General features: G+C 41.5%; 1 protein-coding gene and 1 pseudogene across 8 annotated transcripts in view; one reads left to right on the forward strand and one right to left on the reverse strand.

The window, feature by feature from the left end:
- Positions 1–13,452, forward strand: part of CRPPA (CDP-L-ribitol pyrophosphorylase A) — a 387,693-nt gene that overhangs the window by 83,314 nt on the left and 290,927 nt on the right. The window lies entirely within an intron of this gene.
- Positions 10,156–12,031, reverse strand: LOC128560215 (ribosomal protein S6 kinase alpha-3-like; annotated as a pseudogene).

Below are 13,452 nucleotides of genomic sequence, written 5' to 3' on the forward strand. Positions count from 1 at the left end.
CTGAGGGAGGGCATTTCAGGTGAGAAGGAACCTGAATAAGATGTCTGGGAACATGGGAGATAAAGGCTGTTTCAACATTCCCAAAGGATCACAAATAGGTTTCCAGTGATGGACCCCCAATTTAAATGAAATTGAAATGTCAGAGATGGATATCCATGGCAAATAAAATGAATGGCATTGAAGAGAAAGTTGAAAGCCAACACCAAAAAATATGTTCTAGGACGTGTATGAAGAAAATGAAAAACTCATTGATGAGATAAACAACATAAGGATATAATAAGTAAGGATCTTAAAGAAATGAAAGAGTCCTTTAGGAAATTTCAAGAGGCAGCAGAAATCTTCATCTCTGGGGTCCTGGGGGTAGAGTCATAAACCTTGTGGGGAGTCCTAGAACTACAGGAGGAGAGCCTCAGATTCTGGCACAGCAACAGCTTCAGAACTGGCTCTGGCAATTTTGGGGGCGGAGCTGTCCCCTGGGGGCTGTTCTACCAGCATGGGGACTGCTGATGCCCACTTGCACAGGCAGGTATTTCTCTCACTGGCCCAGGTTCCATGTAGCTAGGCGGCAGCTGCTGGTTGCCCAGGGTTCTTCCCCCACACTTAGGCAGTTGCCTGGGCTTCCCAAGTGGTGCCTGTGGCAATAGGAGCTCCTCTTCTGTTTGGCTCTCACATCTGGGAGGAGGTGTGCTCAACCCCCCATCACCGGGCTCAGTGCACGGGAGTGTTCATTCCCTCCCTGGCCCAGAAGTGGTGATGCTAAGGTTACTGCTGGATGGCTGGGTCCCTGAGCAGGCCAGGCTCCATGCATTTGATCAATCAGGATGTCCTCAGTTGCAGAAACTTGGGATTGGCAGGCACCAGATCTCTGCTGCATCTGCTCTCTGTTTGGAGTATCTCTGCACAGACTCCAAGCATCTGCTCCATCAGCCTAGTGGTCTGCAGTGGGAGAGGGAGACCATTCCCAGATCAAGTGGCCTGTAGTAACTTTTATTTCTCTCCCCATAGTGTCCTCTCAGGTGCTTCTATCCTGCTGTCTTCACTTCTTCCCAGCAGTGTGAGTTGTATTGGGTCCCCCCAGCTTAATCTCCAAGATTGAGTGTGGTTCTTGAAAGCAAGAATCAGCTATGCTCTGTTTGACTGAGTTGGAAGATGCTGTGATGAGCTTCAGAGTTTTTTTCCATCAGTGGTTGATGTTTGTAGGAAAGAGTCAACTGCCAAGATGTTCTTTTGTGCCTGCCGTGAGCTCTAGTCCCTCAGGTGGAGGAATTAAATGTCCTTTGGGAGGGCTCCCAGGGGTTGCTGGGTTTTCACCACAGCAGAGGTGGGTGAAAGAGTGAAGCAGGGTGGGGTTAGGTTGCAGCAGCCTGGGAGGCTTTGTAAAGCCTTGGCTGTGCTCCTGGGTGTTTTCTGGGTGATACGGAGAGCTGTTGGGAGGAAAGTCAAGGCAGTCTCTTTAGGCTGGGTTGGGGCTGCTGTGGAGCAGGGGCCTGAATGCTTGGTTGCTATAGTATCCTGGGCTGGGATCTTTTCTGTAGGAGAACCCACTCTAATCAAGCAGTGGGGATTTTCTGCAGGGAGCTCGGTGCTCTCCTAAACCAAAACTGTGTCTCTGACTCCTACCGTATTCTCCCATCAGTTTTGTCCACATGGTCTCCTTTGCCACCCACGTCCAGCTCCCAAACCTCCTTCTTGTGCCCCCCTTGCAACTCACTTGAGTCCCAGGCACACAGGATCCGTCTTGTGTGTCTGACCTGTTGGCACACATCTCTGAAATGCCAGCAGGCACATCCCAGAATGGGCATCTGGGTCCACTCAGGTCCTCAAGGGGAAAGGCCTGGGCCCCCCTCACTGTGGGAAGCTCAGCCTGGAGTACACACCAGCTGGGGGAAAGCAGCCACTTGCTAAATTTGAGCTCATGTTACTCTTTCCACTACAGTGGGTGGGAAAGGGGCTGCAATTCCTGACAGCCTGAGCACTAAATGCACCACCCTTGGTCGCTATGAATCCCCAGGTGGTGCCCATGAGAGGACCTACCCTATAGGCTGGGCGTGGTGGCTCATGTCTATAATCCCAGCACTCTGGAAGGCCGAGGTGGGTGGATTGCCTGAGCTTCAGACCAGCCTGAGCCAGAGCGAGATCTTATCTATAAAAATAGCTGGGCTTTGTGGTGGGAACCTGTAGTCCCAGCTACTTCGGAGGCTGAGGCAAGAGAATCGCTTGAGGGCGGCACCTGTAGCTCAACGGAGTAGGGTGCCGGCCCCATATGCCGGAAGTGGCAGGTTCAAACCCAGCCCTGGTCAAAAAAAAAAAAAAAAAAAAAAAAGAGAATCGCTTGAGCCCATGAGTTTGAGGTTTCTGTGAGCTATGACGCCATGGTATTCTACTGAGGATGACACAATGAGACTCTGTCTCAAAAAAAAAAAAAAAGCACCCACTGTAATCCAAGTGTGGATTTCCTGGGGAACAGGGAGTGGGTGCTCTCCTGCATACCTGTGGCTCTAACCCCCATATTGGTCTCCTGTCAGTTCTGTCCACATAGGCTCCTTCCGCCTCCAAGTTCAGCTCCTAAACTTCCACACTGTGTCCCCCAGTGACCCAGTGGACTCTGGGTGCACAGACTGCAGCCTGCATGTCTGAACCACTGGCATGCATCTCTATAAAACATTGGCAGGCAGGGAGCTCCCGGATCCAGAAATGCAGCACTTCGAGGAGAAAGGCCTGGGACCCAGTCTCTGTGGAAACCTCAGACTTCAGGACAGCCTGGCTGGGAGGAGGCAGCTGCTCCAAATTCTCCAAGTGTCCTCCTGGCTATAGTGGGTTGGCAGCTGTAAGTCTGAAAGGAAGAATGCTGACTGTCCAGCCCCTGGGTTACTCTCTTTGGAGGGGAGCCCCTCATGGAATGTTTAGACTCTGGGATCATGCAAGTTCTTCCCACTATTCCATGTTTGCTGCAGTGCTTGGCCTGGGGGGAGGGGGTGAGCGATAGTGGAAACACTTCTAAGAAACTTGGTAGCCTGAAGGTCACTGAAACAGTGTGGGAGGGAGAAAGGGACACCCCTTACCTGTTCACTTGGCTCTGATCTTCTCTGGATTTGATCTTTACCAATATATTTTTTTCTTTATCTTCCTCCTCCTCTGCTTGGAAATTTTCTTCTTTGAGGTCCCTGGCAGGCTTAGGCATCTCTCTACGATCTACACCTCTAAGATCTACGAGCTGTATCTCCTCTCCCTTCTGTACCTGAAATCCGACTTTACCTCTGAGAAAGTCGAGCAAGTGATGTTTCTAGTCATCTATCTTTCCTCCTGCCCGCTTACCTTCCTCTTTGTTGTCCTTAATTTCTTTTTTTTTTTTTTTTGTAGAGACAGAGTCTCACTGTACCGCCCTCGGGTAGAGTGCCGTGGCGTCACACGGCTCACAGCAACCTCTAACTCTTGGGCTTACGCGATTCTCTTGCCTCAGCCTCCCGAGCAGCTGGGACTACAGGCGCCCGCCACAACACCCGGCTATTTTTTGGTTGCAGTTTGGCCGGGGCTGGGTTTGAACCCACCACCCTCGGCATATGGGGCCGGCGCCCTACTCACTGAGCCACAGGCGCCACCCTGTTGTCCTTAATTTCTGTTAATATTGTTGCTTTCATCTGTAGTTTTACCATATATGTAGGTGTTTACAGAATTAGTTTTGAATCTTTCTATGAATGGAATCATACTGGTAGTATTTTTGCGTGACTTGTTTTTTGCTCAGCAATTCATTTCTATTGCATATATCTATAGTTTTTTTTTTTTTTTTTTACTTTTGTTGAATTGCAACAGTATACAATTATACATATAGATTGTTCATTGATGACTTTTTAGTTTCTGGCTAATTTTGAACAACTTTTCAACAAGTATATCAGTTTGCTCTTGCTTAATGAATGGTATGCAATGAATCATTTAATGAAAACCAACTTATTTGCATGCATTCAAGGATAAGCTGGGGCTTTGATGATTTATAATGGACTCGGCTGGCAATGCTGCTTTGCATTACAGGTCTGGAGGGCTCTGGTTCATTCTTCTTTTGTCTTTTGACTAGACTATCAAAGCATGCTTTTATGAGATGGCAGAGGTATGAGAATAGAAACATACAAAGTCTCTTAAATCTTAGATTTGCACTAGCTGCGAATTTCTGCCTTATTCTATTGACTAAATCGTTTGACCAAACTTAGCATCACCGAGTAAGGCAATATATTTCACCCCTTAGTGGGGAAATGTAAAATTACATGGCAGTAGTACATGCAGATATGGGCAAGTGTGTAGAGTTGTACCTCCGAATGCTAGCTACAATTATTTATGTCCCTTTGACATTTAAATACGTTCAATAATATCCCAGCACCCTTAGATTCTCATCTAGTGACATCACAATGCTCAAGGTAGCAATATAGTGTCTTTGCCTAGAGACTTGTGAATTAAAAATGAAGTTTTCTATTCCCTATATACTCAATATATATAGTTGTAGAACTTATATGGAATAACCACATTAAATCCTCCCCTTCAAAAGGTGTAAGAATAGGAGGCAAATGTCAATCATTTTTCCATAGAAATTTGGAATCCTGCTGTGGAAGAATTGCCAGGTTTCCTTACCCTGGGAGGTGTTAACCATGGTCCAGTTCTGCTCCCTGGGATTAGCTTCCAGACCCCAGGATTTCATTTATACCCTCAACTTTTTTCTTTTTCAATTTGACAGTCTTTTACTGCAGAGATGTGAGATTAAAGTTGTATTTTTCAGGCTATTAAAATTTGGGCTCTATCCCTTTTAATATGTGCGTTCATTGGCCAGTTTTTAGCTTTTCTCATGTGTATAATACCTTAAAGATGCCAACTCTTGCATTCAGCATTGTCTCTGGAAGCCATCTTGCCCAAGTTCATAAGTTGATTAGTTTTTATCTTCCAAAGTTGTCCCCGTATAACAATATTTTTAAAAAATTTCTTTTTTCTTTATTTGCCTTAGGCTTTTAGCTTTTAAAACCTACATGTGTCTTGGTGTACTTTTTCCTTTTTTGCGGGGAACATGTTAGTTTGCTGGGGCTGCCTGAGTGGCTGAGTAAAACCACGAGCTTATTGTCTTACATCTCTGGAGGTTAAAAGTCCATAATAAGTGCTAGTAGGACCATGCTGTCTAACTTGACGATAGAATCTTTGTCTCTTCTAGTTTCTGATATTTACTAGGGATCCTTGGCTTTCCTTTTACATTTCCTTTTTTTACCTTTGCTTATGTGGTTTGTCCTAAGTCTTACACATTCTTAGTATATTACTTGGCAAATTTTCCATGAGTATTTGCTTACTAAATGAACAGGATGTCCATCAGCTTTTTCAATTATTCTTTTTCATGTTTTGTCAATAAATATAAGGGATGTATTTCAACTGAGTACATCTGCTGGATTTCCCGCTGGAAACTTAAATCTGGCTGATTTCACTAACCTAACGAATAGATTTGCCTTCTATCTCCACATCATCTAACTTGGTAATAACATAGTCCTGTTGCTACTGAAAAAATTTCTGCATCTATGCTTTCCCTTTTCTAAATTTCTTGGAGTTATTTCAGATTCTTATCTGTTGATGAAATTACGGCCAACAGCCTTGTTAACAGTTCTCCCTGTGCGAATTTAATGCCTCATTTCTGGGGCTACCTAATGAATGATATAGAATTTTGATTTTTCAAAATGTTTACATTGGGGTTAAATATAGAGCATGTGAATATCTGTTCCATTCGCTTTTATATTAGGTTAGTAATTTAATAGTGTTCTTGGGCAATACCTATATTTTATTTTTTCCTTTTGTCTAGCTTTTGATCTGCTTACTTTATCAAAGAAATTACATAGAAAAACAAAACAGTTCAGTGAAATTCTTAGTTTTTAATAGTGTTAGGCAATGTTTGATTGTGAAGGCAGCAGAAATGTCAGAACATGGAGTTTGAAAATTACTGGTGAAATTGTTTCCTGTGTTACTTCTTCCCTCAAGTTATTTGGTCGCAGAAAAAGAGCCGTCTCCTAGGTAATGTTAAACTGGCAGGTATAGATGATTGCCTCTAAATTTATGATGGATTTTGTTTGGGTAGGGTTGGCAAAAACTTGAATAAATTCATAGGCTTATTTTTTTCCCCCACTGTTAAGTGCTAGAGAGCCTCTTGTGAATAAAATTCTGCGTAAACACATTTAAAATTTTTATTGAGAGCAGAAATCTTATTCTTAGCCAGATCATTTGTACTTTGTTTCTTAGAAAGTAAGGGTTGTATGTATATTATCAGCCCCATATGGACTTAGGCTGAAATTGTTTATTTACTCAGAAAATGAACTGATATATTGTAAGAACAAAGCTCCTTGGATAACTGTCTCTCATGCAATTCTAAAATACATTGCATAACTCAAACAACGTAAATGTATATGAAATACTTCAAGTTTGATTTTCAGATGATAAATTGGATGCAGGTGTTCATTGTTTACCTCATTGTAAGATAGTCTATTTTGTTTGTACTTGAAACATTGTGAGCATGAACCTAGAACTGCAGAGTGAAAAACCTGTGCATGCATGCCTTTGATTTAGTTTTACTCTAATGTATATATTGTTATTTGTTGGGCAAACTTCCCAGGCTGCCTAGCAGAAACAATGCTGTGAGTGATGTTAAGGCTGGAAGGATATGTAATCAGATTATTTGTAGCCATGCACCATTACATGGCTACCATAAAACAATTGTTCCTAGCTGTTTTTTGTTATATAACCTCTGAAAGTTATGGAGCCCTATCCCAGAAAAATAATTGCAGCCTACACAAGATACTTTTTCAGAAGTGTTTTTTCAGTCCTCTGAGTCACATTCATTTACCTCATGTTAATAACCCTGCCACATTCTCATACGTTGTTTATGGAAATACAAATTGAAAACACCTTTTGGAAGACAATTTTGGAAATTTGCTTAATTAGAATGCACATACTCTCTTGTTTCCTGTTTCTGGCTGGAGATAGCCAACTGAACATTTGCCTAATTTTGCTCACTACTCACAGTTCATTAAAGCTACTCTAAAAGGATTAAAAATGACATAAACCATCAAAAACAACAGGAGAGGTGATAACAACAAATAAAAAATAACTGGAAAGCAAGTGAAATTAGTACTAGCAGATTCAGTAGATCTGAGAAGGCCAAATTATAAGCAAATGGTGGGGCAAGCTAAGAACTGAAATTGGGTCTGTTATACAAATCTCAAAAGTTCAGGATGTGGCTGCAGCACGTACATACCTGTGGGATGGAGTGAAGGGGGACAAAATGAAAGGGGTTTGTTGAAAGTTGTTTGAGAAGCAGTCCAATCTCTAAGTCACCTTCCCTACTCTGTGACCACCCAGTGGAAGTACTTGGGGGTGAAGCACTCTCTGTACTAGGAGAACATTGTGAGCAGTGGAGGGCCCTGGTGTCCTGGTAGAAACAAGGACTAACAGACCGTGTGCATTCTAATTGTCGATAGGGGAGTGTACACCTTCTCTGGCACTCAGTAGTCAGTGTCTTGATGGGTTGGCTTTGGCTTTCCATCTTGGCTGGTGAGAACTTTGTTTCAGCAATCTGTCCAGTCTAAGAAAGACCTAAAAATACTGACCTTGGAAGTTCCCATAAAGTCCATAACTCAGTCACTCTATAGAAACATATTGGAGGATTTATTTCACAAAAATGAGTTAAGAAAGAAGATTGTATGGGATAAAAAAAGTGAGGGGATCTGTGATAGAGGGAGGAAGAGTATCCTCCAGATGATAGTAAAGGGTGTTCTTAACATGATAGCTGTATGACTGTCAGGACAACCCATCTGTGTGGAAACAGTCAGAGGATTCCAGGGTGACTTTTTCAGGAATAATTGATGAAATGCCTGTGTCTGAACATCTAGAGAGTAGATTTAGACAAGTAGCTAAGTGTTTGGTATGGAATGAGTCATAAGCCTATAGAAAACCACATAAAACAAACAATAAGCTCTAATTCCAGGGAAAACAAAAAGTTGTTCAGGAAAGGAATTTTAATAATATGTGACTCAGCTATGAGTAGTGTTTATATAGTCACTGATATAAACACTCAATATTGATTTAAGCAAAATTATGATATTCAAAGGATAGGGAATGGGAAGTGTTGGTGTATATGGTGGTGAAGCTGGGGGCAGGAAGGACGACATTATTCTTCTATAGATAATGGCTGAAAGAGAAAAACCAAGAGGCAATATCAGAGACACATTATTTAGAAATGTGTATGGTAGGTAAATCATTGGTCTAAATCTCGAGTCCTTTGAAATGGTATTCTACTTCTGTGCCCTTGCCATGGCCTCCTGGTGAATGAAGTGTATTTTTCTCATTCTGGATTTACCTACCTGACTGGCTTTGGACAATGGATTTTACAGATGTGATCTAGACAGAGGCTTACAATGTGCTTGTGCTGTTGGACTTGTCCTCTTGTGCTTCCTTTATGGCCACAAGCAAGGCATCCTCTGGTGGGAGGCTGCTGCTCCAGTCTGAACTGCAGAGAAAACACAGGAGCAAGGTTTCCAAGGTCAGCCCGAGCCCTGCAGCTCAGAGCAGCACGAAGCAGGTTCAGCTCAGCCACCTCCCTGCTGTGTGAGTGGGAAATGACATTTTATTGCCACATGTCACTAAGATTTTGGGCATATTTGTTACTCAGTGAAAGTTGACTATTAAGGATGGAGATACATAGTAGAATAGTGAGTTAAATAGAGGAACTCTACCCCAAAGCACGTGTTGACATAATTTAAAGAACAGAAATCATACAATGCCTGCTCTCAGATCACAATGGAATTATTGTAGAAATCAATAACAAAGATATCTGGAAAATCCAAAATAATTGTGGAGATTAAATAACATACTTCTAAAGAACATGTTACAAAGAGAAATCTCAAGAACAGTTATAAAATATTTTGAATGAAATGAAAATAAAACTTATCAAAATTGAAATGCAGCAAGAGCTGTGCTTAAAGGGAAGACTATAGCACTGATTGCATACGTTAAAAAACAGAAAAAGACCTAAAGTCATTCAGGTGACTAAGTTTCAAAGTTTCTATCTTAGGAATCTACATAAAAAAGAATAAATTAATCTAAAACTACAGAAATCAATGAAATTGAAAATCGGAATCAATCTTTAAAGACAAAAGTTGATTCTTTGACATGATTAATAAAAAGGATAATCAAGACTTAACTAAGAAAAAAGAATACAGAAGTGAAAGAGTTGACATCACTATAAATAACAAGGACATTGAAAAGATAATAAAGGAATATTATGAATAACTCTATGCCCACAATTTTTTTTAACTATTTAACCAGATTTAATAGTCAATTGATTAATAATAGATTCCAAGTTAAACAAGGCATGTATACATTAAAGAAAGCAGTACAGAAATGTACTGTATATGAACTGTTTACAAAAACATACAAAATGTCGGATGGCACAAGGGATACAGTGCTAATAAAAAAGGATTGTTTAAGCTAAGTGCTTAACATAAACTGTCCATCCCTGTAACAAAGAATATTTGAGGAACATGAAATATTTCCTATAAAAATAATGCTGTGTGGTGTAGAGTACTTTATTCAGTGTATTTTTAGGTGGAATTCATATGTTCATTATTTTTCTTGTTGATTCAGTGAATATATCTTCATCATGTTTCCATTTTCATTTCATCCGAAGCTCCAGGAAAATCTAACTTGCTAACAATCATTTAAAGCGAGAAGAGACGAAAGCAGGAGCAGCAGCATTATGGGTACCAGCTGGGACAGCGTGTGCTTGCAGGTGTCTCTCAGATATGTGCTACCTGTCACCAGAACTTGTGCTATCAGCTTACACCATGGCACCAAATATCTCACTGGGGTCACTTCACAGGGCTGTAGATCTCCGGTGAGCAAGAGTAGAGTGGCAGACTGGTTCCAAAATTGGTGACTGATTATGGTTTAAAGCAGAATATGTAGCTGTCATGGCACCCTTTACTAGATGTGGTGCATCCTGTCTATTTAGTTGGCCTTGCAGCAGTTGGTCCCAGTGGACAATCCAAGGATGTCTGAGCGCAAGAGCAGCCGTCTCTCTCTGATGATGGTCTACATGAGCCATCTCTCTCTGATGATGGTCGACATGAAACATCTTTGAGACCAGTCCTATGCTGTGTCTGAAACAGAATTTCAGTAAACACCACTGAGGGAGAATTTTCTACTACCTATTTGTGCCAAGGTTTCCTCCGGTGTATCATCAGGACCATTTGCAAATGGAGTATAACCGGTAAGCATTGTGTAGAAGAGGACACCAAGACTCCATATATCACAAGCAGCATCATAGCCTTGTTGTTTAAAAACCTCTGGTGCAACAAAATTTGCAGTATAACAAGGAGTCATGAGAAGACCGTTTTCTGCTCTCAGCTGTTTTGCAAAGCCAAAATCACAAATTCGAATAGATTCTGGATTACCAGATTCATCCACATAAAGAATGTTGCTAGGTTTCAAGCCTCTATGAACCACTCCTTGTGCATGAAGATATTCAACAGTTTTGGTGAGAGTGAACAGGACAGCACTGGCCTCTCATTCAGAGAAAAATTTCTGTCTCAAAATTTTATCCAGCAGTTCACCCCCTTTCATAAGTTCTGTTTCTACATACACATACTTTCCATCATTGTATACATCCTTTAGAGTAATAATGTTTGGATGCTGTCCATCACAAAGAAGAATCTCAATTTCTTCTGTTGGGTCTCTCTTACTCTTATCAATAATCTTCACTGCAAACTCCATGTTTGTGGCTTTATGTATACATCTCTTGTAAACAGAATAGGAACCAACTCCAACATCTTCTTTTACTTCATATCCATCAGTAAACTGAATACTGTTCCTGTGCAACTGCTGAACAATTGAATGTGTACCAGCTGTCTGCATAGCTTGGCTTTCATCATCTGAGGTAACAGCAAGAAAACTAATCCCTTGAAAAGCTGATGTGCATTAGCACTAGGTGGAATGCAGGTGAATCTTTGGGAGTTTTTGCAGTAAACTCAGGATCAAAATAGAATGTATCGTCAGGCCTGCCAGTTGCAGGTTTAAAAGGTGCATGAATTTCTCTTCTAGACTAATTTATTCTAGTCTATTGTTGAGAAAAATGAAGTCTTTTAATTTTTTCAACTCCATCTGGTCCTGCACCTAGTTTGTTTGCAGGATTTCGTTTGAAAAGCATTCGTAAACGACTCTGGGCTTCAGGACCCCAAACCTGTGACATCTCAAGTGTGACTTTAAGAATTATAGTCATCGTTTCTTTTTGATCTTTTCCTTGGAAAGGTAGTGTGCCTGTGAGCATTTCAAACATCAGTACACCAAAAGACCACCAGTCAGCACTCTGAGTATGACCTCAACGATTAACTACTCCTGGTGCCATATATTCTGCAGTTCCACAAAAAGAATATGCCTTCTTTTCATGGTCAATAGACTCCTTACTTAGGCCAAAATCTGTTAACTTGATGTGACCTTCTTCATCAAGAAGTATGTTTTCGGGTTTTAAGTCTCTATAGATTATTCCCAGGCTATGTAGATGATCTAAAGCAAGTGGAATTTGACATCTTCCTCTGTGAACATCACCTCTTTGGATAAGCATGTAAAGAAATCTGCTCCCCTGAGAAAATACAAAATAAGGTACAACTTCCCTTCAGTTTGAAAAGCATAATGCAACTTGACAACAAAAAGATGATTAACTTCTACCAAGATACCACGTTCCATTTTTGTCCAAACACGGTCTCGAACCTTCAGTGTGGCCTTCTGTAATACCTTCATGGCATAAACCTGTCCAGCATCAGAGCCTGAGATTTTTTTTAACTAAGAAAACCTTTCCAAATGATCCCTGGCGGAATACTTTTAAAAGCGCATACTGGGAAGGATCTGCCTTTTCATGTCCTTCTTTTACATGATGTATGATTGCAGTTTCTTTGATACTTCCTTCTTCAGTTTGTGGATTAATCTCCTCCTCTCCCATGGGTTCATCCATAATTTGCAGTCCATTCATTGTGACAGGATTAAGAATCGGCTCCTCATTTAGCCTAAGGAAATAGAAGAGATGTACATAAAGACTTATGTACAGTGATATTCATCATGCTCATTATACTGAGACTGAAGACTGAGACGGTTCAACAGAGATCATCAACACCAAGGCATTTCCTGGCACGTGTTTTTAAATTTGAAGGATAAAGATAGAATCCTCAGCGGACGGGCTCTCCACAGCCATCTTCTGCCACGGTCCGCCAGCGGCGCCAGCAGCGTCTCCCCCCACCCCGCGCCCGCCGCCTTTACTGCCTCCTCCCTGCCCCCTGCCCTGTGGCCGCCCGGCTCTGTCGCCGCCCAAGCGGCGGCAGTGGCAGTAGTGGCAGCAGCAGTGGCCCGGGAGTGGGCTGGATGCGACCGCCCGGACACCGCGCGCCTAGCTGGAGGACCCCCGCGCATTGAGTGAGAGCCTCACGCTCTATGCCCACAAAGTTTATAAGATAGATGAAATAAGCCAATTTATTGAAAGACAAAATCTGCCAAAGTTCATACAGGAAAGTAATAGGCAATTAGAATGGGGCTATGTTTGTTAAATAAACTGGCAATAATATTTTCCATAAAAATCTCAGGCCCGAATGCTGGACACTAGACTCTGATGGGTTCACTGGTGAGTTCTAGCAAATATTTAAGGAACAAATTATACCAGTTCTCTAAAATTTCTCCAGAAAGTTAAAGCAAAGGGAATACTTCGTAACTCATTCTGTGAAGTCAACATTATCCTAATTCCAAAACCAAAGAAGACAAAGACATTACAAGAAAAAAATTATAGATCATGGATGCAAAAGTCATTAACAAAATAGCATCAAATTTAATCCAATGATGTATTAAAAAAAATCCCACAACCAATTGGTATTTATGTAGATAACAAAGGCTGCTTCAATATAAAAAAATCTATTAATCCAAAAATCCATTAGTAAAATTCATTTCATTCAACATTTTTTATAACTTCTCTTGAGATTAATGTATTTCATTACATCAGCATTCTGAAGGAGAAAAATCACAAGATCGTTATCGGTAAATACAGAAATTTGTTTTTTTATTTTTTATTTTTTTGTAGAGACAGTCTCACTTTACTGCCCTCGGTAGAGTGCCGTGGCATCACACAGCTCACAGCAACCTCTAGCTCTTGGGCTTATGTGATTCTCTTGCCTCAGCCTCCAGAGCAGCTGGGACTACAGGCGCCCGCCACAACGCCTGGCTATTTTTTTGTTGCAGTTTGGCCAGGGCTGCGTTTGAACCCGCCACCCTTGGCATATGGGGTCAGCGCCCTACTCACTGAGCCACAGGCGCCGCCAGATACAGAAATTTTATTTGACAAAATCCAACATTTACTCATGATAAATTCTCAGCAAATTTTGGAATACAGGGAATTTTTCTCAATTTGAT

Source organism: Nycticebus coucang, chromosome 11 (genome assembly GCF_027406575.1).
Source record: "Nycticebus coucang isolate mNycCou1 chromosome 11, mNycCou1.pri, whole genome shotgun sequence".
NCBI lineage: Eukaryota > Metazoa > Chordata > Mammalia > Primates > Lorisidae > Nycticebus > Nycticebus coucang.